The sequence below is a fragment of the Vitis riparia genome, chromosome 14 (genome assembly GCF_004353265.1).
Source record: "Vitis riparia cultivar Riparia Gloire de Montpellier isolate 1030 chromosome 14, EGFV_Vit.rip_1.0, whole genome shotgun sequence".
NCBI lineage: Eukaryota > Viridiplantae > Streptophyta > Magnoliopsida > Vitales > Vitaceae > Vitis > Vitis riparia.
The window spans coordinates 24,005,768-24,014,538 of NC_048444.1; the positions used below are offsets into that span (position 1 = coordinate 24,005,768).

Below are 8,771 nucleotides of genomic sequence, written 5' to 3' on the forward strand. Positions count from 1 at the left end.
AGGAGGCTCTCTACCTCAGAGTGAGACTCGGTGAAGGGGTGGGGAGTGCTCCTCGGGTCCTTGCCATGTCGAAAATGGAAGGTGGGCCTCGGGTCCTTGCTCGAAGGGGGCTCGGAGTGCGACTCTTTGAAGTGAGATGCACGGGACAGGGTGTTGAATGGAGAGGGATGAGGTGACACTGTGAAGAGATGAGGGATTCACAACGATGGGGGCGCTTGAGAAATGGGGAAATTAGGGCTTAGGGGTTTAAAAAGAGATGGCAGAGTGTCTTTTGGTTTTCGCACAACATCTTTCGATTTTCACACAATGTCTTTTGATTTTCGCATAGCATGTAAAATGGCGTCAGGGATGCGAAATGAGTTCGCAAACCCCTTAGGTTTTTGCATAGTGTTTTGCACGGTGTTGGGTGTGTAAAATGGGTTTGCAGGGTGTGCAAAAATTTCGCACCTCATGCGAAATGAGCCATGAATTTTGCATGCCCTACGAAAATTTCACAGGGTGTGCGAATTGCCTTGGTTTTTCCTTTGCCAAGAATCTTTAAGGACATGCCCAATTGCTTTGAAGTCCCTCCTACAATTGATCATAAAAAACCTAAGTTAAATCAAACCAAAATAAAATTAAAACGAGAAATCAAAATCAAAACAAGTAATAATACATGAAAACTCTCAAATAAAAAATAAAACAAAAAGATATGGACTCAATAGTCTTTAAAAAGACTAAGTCCATCACTCTCAAATAAAAAATGAAAAAAAAAAATATGGACTCGATAGTCTTTAGAAAGACTAAGTCCATAAGAAAAAACTAGTCTTGTCAAGCTTGATGTGGATCAAGGAGGATGAATTCCTCCTTGTTGCGAGAAAAAGGCTCCACAAAGGGCTTGAGATGGTGGCCATTCACTTTGAAGCTCCCAGTGCTGTTGGAGTTGAGTAGTTGATTACTACTCAAAAACCACATATTTTAGATACTAACTTTCATGTGTTTTACACCTTTTTGAGTAGTAATTATGCCTAATTTGCCCAAGTAATACATTACTACCCCTACAAGTGATACTAATGGTTTTTGTTGAGTTTTGGAGATATTTTAAGGTGATTTTTGAAGCATGGAGTGACAAATGGAAAATGAATGGAGGAGGGTACATAATGTGGTCATGAGGAAGAGGAAATGCACTTGAACCAAGCTTTGAAGCTTAATTGAAGGTGGTGGAGATGGATTAAACATGAAGAAATGAGAGAAGTTGTAAAGAGGAGCCGGAATAGCATAATTGTCGGTTTCGCATGACCATGCGAAATTTTCGCACAGTCATACGAAATAAGACAGAAGGGAGGTGGCTGCAGCATAAGAGGAAATTTTGAGGAAGTAATTTCACATGACCATGCGAAATTTTCGCACAGTCATGCGAAACGCTCCAGAAGAACGAAAAGGAAGCTGTTGCATTCTCCACTTCGCACCATCATGCGAGATTGCTAGGGCTCATGCGAAAATTCATTTTCTCCAGCTTCCTTGATGAAGAAGCATCCGGAAGACCTCTAAAATGTTGCCAAGTGTCATTTTTACCTTGGCCTATAAATAGAAACGGGATTAACTCATTTAAGGACTTTTGATACATTTTCTAATTGTAGAACTTTTTAGATTTCTTTTCTCTATATAATTCTCTACTTTCCTTCATTTTCTCGGTAGCCAAACATGTCTTGTGAGATCAAATCTCCAAGCATGAGTGGCTAAATCTCGTTTTTCTCGGAGGAAGGAAGATCTAAAGGCAAGATCTATGGTGAATTAGAGAATTGAGCTTGAATTGCAAAGGTAATTTGATCCAATTGATTGATTAATTGAAATTTGGGGATTTTTCTCTTCAAATTATCTTGGATGATTACTACAATGCAAGCTAGGTAGATTCATCAAATTCTTAATGCTAGATTTGATGAGATTGAATAGTTGCATAGTGTGAATCATTGGAAGGTAATTTAAGATGAATTGAATTTATGATTCAAATTAATCTCTTGGATTAGATTACCTAATTTGAAGAAAAATTAGATCTAGACCTAAAGCTAAATCAAAAATCGGTTTAGATGAAAATTTAGGTTTTCAATCTAACTTGATGAAAATTAGATCTCAACACCTATTCACCATGGAAATTGCTCTCTAGAAAATCCTAACTCCGAGAATCTCACATCTTATTAATTTTCTTCTCTTTTACACTTCATTTTCATCTCAATTTGAATACATTGTTATCTTGGAATTTTATCATGCATTTTCAAATCAATTTCATTTGATCACAATCATTTCTTATCATCTCATTCAAGCCTTAATTATCAAGAATAATCCATCCTTGTGGACGATACCTAAAAACCACTATACTACAGTAGTTTGTACTAAAACCACTTTTTGATCGGGTACAAATTGCTATAGAAGAGTGAATTAGGTTATAAATTTTGTTTTGATCCAACAAACGACAAAATCTGAGCGATCAATAGTTCCACTATTCCATTTGAATGCACTTGGTGAATGGTACAAGGACCTATCCACCTTGATTTCAGCTTGCCCGGAAAGATGTGGAGCTTAGAGTCATAAAGTAAGACTCTTTGTCCTTTTTGAAAAATCCTTGCAGGAAATCAACTAATCATGCCACCTCTTCAATTTCTCTTTTGCAATTTTTGAATTGATGTAGGCATCATTTCTCAATTCCTCCAACTCATTGAGGTCTAAGAACCTCTTTAACCCAGCTTTGCTCAAATCCATGTTGAGCTTCTTGATTGCCCACCAAGCCTTGTATTCTAATTCCACAAGGAGATGTCATGCTTTGCCATAGACTGGCGATAAGGAGACATCCCAAGAATGGTCTTGTAAGTTGTTCTATATGCCCATAGTGAATCAAGGAGCTTGACTGACCAATATTTTCTGTTTGTGTTCACCACCTTCATCAATATGTTTTTAATCTCCCGGTTTGCTAACTCAACTTGCCCACTAGTTTGAGGGTGGTAAGGTATAGGTACCTTATGCTTCACCCCATACTTAGCTAGGAGAGTTTCAAAAGGCTTGTTGCAAAAATTAGTACCCCCATTACTAATTATGGTTTTAGGAACCCCAAATCTTGAGAAGATGTTCTCCTTGAGAAACTTGAGAACCACTTTATGGTCATTGTGCTTGCATGGGACTGCCTCAACCCACTTAGAAACATAATCTACTCCTACCAAGATGTAAGAGTAGCCAAAAGACATATGGAAAGGTCCCATGAAGTTAATGCCCCAAACATAAAAAAGATCAACTATCAAAATGGGGTTCAAAGGCATCATGTTCCTGTGTGTCAACTTTCCAACCCTTTAGCATCGATCACAACTTTTACACATGATGTGGGCATCTTTGAAAAGTGATGGCCAACAGAAACCCGATTGCAACACCCTCATGGCTATCTTCTGAGAAACAAAGTGGCCTCCACATGCATTTTCATGGCAATGAGTGAGGATCCCCTTTTGCTCTTCTTTAGGAACACACTTCCTTATTATATGATTCACACAATACTTGAATAGAAATGGATCTTCCCAATAGTAGGCATGAATTTTTGCAAAGAAGTGTTTTTTATCTTGTGCTTTCCACTCACTTGGAACTTCTCCTATGACTAGGTAGTTTGCAATGTGAGCATACCAAGGAGCAACTTCCACCAACATTAGAGACTCTGGAAAATCATCATTAATGGGCAAACCATGGGAATTATGTGCGATAGCTAGCCTTGAAAGGTGGTCTGCTACCACATTCTCCACTTTTTTCTTGTCTTTGATATGGAGATTGAACTCTTGGAGCAAGAGGATCCATCTAATCAGCCTTGCTTTAGCATCTTGATTAGTCAATAGATACTTCAAAGCAGAGTGATAAGTGAAAACCACAATGAAGGACCCCACCAAGTAAGCACGAAACTTATCCAAGGCAAAAACTACAACTAACAATTCTTTCTTGGTGGTTGTGTAGTTTTTTTTAGCCTCATTCAATGTCTTGCTCGCATAGTAGATCACATAGGGTTTTCCATCTTCTCTTTGCCCAAGAACAACTCCTATAACAAAGTCACTAGCATCACACATTACCTCAAAGGGTAGTTGTCAGTTGGGATCCCTCACTATTGGTGCGGTTGTCAGAAATAGCTTTAATTCTTCAAAACTCCTTTGGAATCTATCATCCCATATGAATTTAGCATCCTTCACCAATAGTTCACAAAGAGGCCTTGCAAGCTTAGAGAAATCCTTGATAAACCTCTTATAGAACCCGACATGGCCAAGGAATTGCCTTACTCCTTTGACATTTGTTGGGGATGGCAACTTAACAATGAGTTCAACCTTTGCTTTGTCAACTTCAATGCCTTGCTTGGAGATGATGTGCCCAAGGACAATCCCTTGGTGTACCATGAAATGACATTTCTCCCAGTTAAGCACTAAGTCTTTCTCAATGCATCGGTTCAGAACAACTTCTAAGTTAACCAAGCATTCATCAAATGCACTTCCATATATGGTGATATCATTCATAAAGATTTCCATAATACGCTTCACCATATCATTGAAAATGCTTAACATGCATCTTTGGAAAGTTGTGGGTGCATTGCATAAGTCGAAAGGCATTCTCCTGTATGCATAGGTTCCAAATGGGCACGTGAAAGTGGTCTTCTCCTGGTCTTCAACATCAATTTCTATCTGAAAGTACCCGGAGTGGCCATCCAAGAAACAATAAAAAGGATGCCCAGAGACCCTCTCAAGCACCTATTCAATAAAGGGCAACGGAAAATGGTCCTTTCTTGTCACCGCATTCAACCTCCTATAATCAATACACACCCTCCAACCTGTAGTGAGGCGTGTAGAGACCTCTTCTCCCTTATCATTTTGCACCATCGTGATCCCTGACTTCTTTGGCACAACTTCAGTAGGACTCACCCATGGGCTATCTGATATGGGGTAAATAATACCGGCCTGAAGTAGCTTAAGAACTTCAGCTTGCACCACCTCTTGCATGTGAGGGTTCAACCCTCTTTGAGGTTGATGAACTGGATTAGCTTCATCCTCCATGTAAATATGATGGGTGCATACTAAAGGGCTGATCCCTTTCAAATCAACAATTTGCCACTCTATTGCCTTCTTACATCTTCTAAGGACTTTAAGTAGACAATCCTCCTAATGAATGGTAAGAGCTGATGATATAACAACATGGCACTTCTTGTCTTTTTCCAAGTATGCATACTTCAACTCTATGGGTAGTGGCTTAAGAATAAGCTTTGGGGGCTCCTCCTTAGCAGCTCTTTGTGTCTCCTCCTCATTGAATAAAGGTAGAATTTATTCTCTCCTCCTCTAAGGGGGTAGGGTAGCAAGCAAATATGAGGGTTCAAGTAAGCCTTCATCAAGATCCCTGAAACTCTCAATCAAATCCTCCTGCATTCTCTAATCACAATGCTCTTCCACTAAAGTGTCAATCATGCACACTTCCTCTAGACCTTCTTCTTCTTCCGGATGGATATGCTTCTTGCACAAATGGAAGATGTTGAGCTCTAATGTCATGTTGCCAAATGTGAGTTGCATGAATCCATTCCTACAATTGATGATTGCATTTGATGTATCTAAGAATGGTCTTCCAAGTATGATAGGAACATAATTAGTTCCTTTGACAATCAGATCCGTATCAAGAACAACAAAATCCACTGGATAGTAGAATTTGCCAACTTGAACCAAGACAACTTCGATCATCCCTCTTGGAATCTTCATTGATCTATTTCGCAGAGATAGAGTGATGGATGTTGGCTTTAACTCTCCAAGTCCCAACTGCTTATAGACAGAGTAGGGTAGCAAATTCACACTTGCTCCCAAGTCCAACAAAACTTTTGATTACTACTTAGAAAGTGCTATTTTATAGCTTATAAATAACTCTTTTAAACAATTTTGAGTAGTAGTTATTACCTTTTAACTCAATTGGCATGTTAAGGACCCTTGTAATCGTTTCTAATCAAATTGTGTTAAGTTTTGGTGTTTTTGATAGCTTTTTTATCACCAAAGCAATCTAAGATGAGGGAGAGTTCTCTAGAACCCATGGCAAGGCAAATGGAAGCTCATTTACAAGAAGAATCTATGCTTTGGAGCTTTGTAGTCCTTTGCCAAAAGCAAATCATGAATGCAGGGAGGAGAAGCAAAGAGAGAAATCTAACATGAAGAAATTCAAGAGGACAGCAACTATTGAACACATTTTGAGCACTTCCTGGAGTCCAGTTTAAGCATACTATATTTTGTTTCCAAGCTCGAGAAATTAGAAATCCAATGCTTCAAACAGTGTGCAAATCGGAGCTGAAATGAAGAAGTTATGGCCATTGGAAGTAAATCGCACCAAGCTGAAAGGTAATTTAGCAGCTGCGAAATCATCATTTTTGTGCGAAAAGCAGACTTTTAGCTTGCGAAATTTCACAGCCCATGTTGCATGCCTGCAAAATCCACCTGAGTGCTTCCTGATATTTGCGACCGACTTTTTTAGATTTTTTCTTCAGATATTTGTTGTTTAAATCCTCATTTTCTCATTGTAATCCACCAATCATAGGACTCCTTAGTTAGGAAGTAAGAAGAAAGGGTTGAATAACCTCATATATATATATATACTCCTTAGTTAGGAAGTAAGAAGAAAGGGTTGAATAACCTCATATATATTGTGTAATTTTCTTTACACAGGACATCTCGGGAGCTTGTTCTCAAAGACCAACTTTTTGTATAGTTTTGAAGGAAGTAATACACAGAGCTTTGTTGTGCCTTACCTACTCATTTTGATTGTATTTTTCTCACTAGCCAAACAAGCTTTGAGGATGTTTCCTCAGAGAATGAGTGGCTAGGTTTTTTGTCTCTTGGAGTTAAGGAAGCTGGGTAAGGTGCCGAATGCAAAAATTGGAAGTTTTATTGTTTCAACTTTTAATGAAGAGAAAGTGTGACCCGTTAATGGTTTCTATGTTTTTAGTTAACTTAAAATGCCTTTAAATAATTTGGGCCAACACTTGGTAAAGCAAGTGATCTCTATCCATTGAGATGCACTAGTTTATCTCTTGTGAGTCTTTGGGAGGTGGTTCAAAGGTAGGATTTTCTAGAATGGCCAACACTTGGTAAGCTTTTGGACTCTAAGGAGACATCCATTAGTTATCTCTTGCGAGCTTTTGAAGGGTAATCCAAGGTTAAGGATCACCTTGAATGGAAAATGCTAGGTGAGAGGCACGAGCCATTGCAAGATGAATCAGTGAGAGGGAATTAGTTTTTGAATCAATAAAAGGGAAACATTTGTATCACATCGATTCGAGAAATAACTATATGTTAAATCTCCAATGCGAGGAAAATATTCAAGTGACAGGAACTCTATTTTTGTTTTAGGAGCCTGACCCCAATGATCCAAAAACTCTAAGAATCGCTTTTCTTTGTAATTAAAATCAGTTACTATTTTTGGTTAGCTTAGAATCAATCCTTTTTCAACCAAAGTTTATGTGTTCTTTTAAAGTTAACCTTGAAATGAAAAGACACCAATTCAACTTTGAATATATATCAATTGTAAATTGAAAACCCTTCCTAGTGAACGTTCCTAGAGCCACTATGCTATGCTAGCTGAGGCTATCCTAGTACATGGTGATATAGGTTACTACACCAATTGGGAACGAATCAAATGGTGCCGTTGCTGGGAAAGGTGCCAACTTCAAAATGATATTATTATTTCAGAGTACTTGTGATTTTCATCACAAGTTTGGTGATTTTTCTTTCATTTTTCTAACTCTTTTAATTGTTTCTTCTACTTGTTCATATTTTAACATATCTTTTAATTTAGTTTTAGTTCATCTTAGTCTTTTTGCAGTCTTGTTTTCTTTTTGTTTCTTTGTTTTTGTTACAGCTAATACTAGTTGTGTATGCCAAATTGGATACGGGATAGTGAATGAAGGCTTGTGAAACTTGAAACACCTCATAAAAAGGAATTGGAATTGAGCTTGAATATCATGGAAGCTACACCTGAAGATTAGCATAGTCACCATGGTCATCAGGACAATCCCAATGCATTCATATCAATGAGGGACCGCATGCATCCACCTCGTATGCGTGCACCATCATGTATAGTGCCCCCTACAGAGCAGCTAGTAATTAGACCGCATATTGTTCCACTTCTACTTACTTTCCATGGGATGGAAAGTGAGAATCCCTATGCACATATCAAGGAATTTGAAGATGTTTGTAATACATTCCAAGAGCGAGGAACCTCAATTGACTTGATGAGGCTAAAGCTATTTCCTTTTACTTTGAAGGATAAGGCCAAAATTTGGCTTAATTCTTTAAGGCCAAGGAGTATCCGAACTTGGACTAATTTGCAAGCTGAATTCCTTAAGAAATTGTTTCCTACTAATAGAACAAATGACTTAAAAAGGCAAATTTCAAACTTCTCAACTAAAGAGAATGAGAAATTCTATGAGTGTTGGGAGAGATACATGGAAGCCATCAATGCTTGTCCTCACCATGGTTTTGATACATGGCTATTAGTGAGTTACTTTTGTGACGGAATGTCTTCCTCAATGCAGCAACTCCTCGAGACTATGTGTGGAGGAGATTTCATGAGTAAGAATTCGGAGGAAGCCATGGACTTCTTGAGTTATGTGGCTGAAGTTTCAAGGGGATGGGATAAACTGAACAAAGGAGAAGTGGGAAAGACGAAGTCTCAACCAAATGCCTTTAATGTTAAGGTTGGGATGTACACCTTGAATGAAGATATTGATATGAAAGCAAAGGTTACAGCTATGACAA

At 38.3% G+C, this 8,771-nt stretch overlaps 1 non-coding gene across 1 annotated transcript; it reads right to left on the reverse strand.

Moving 5' to 3' along the window:
• Positions 1-8,385: 8,385 nt before the first annotated feature.
• Positions 8,386-8,493, reverse strand: LOC117931480. The gene has a single exon (XR_004654053.1). It is a non-coding gene; the product is annotated as a small nucleolar RNA R71 (small nucleolar RNA).
• Between the last annotated feature and the right edge of the window lie 278 nt (positions 8,494-8,771).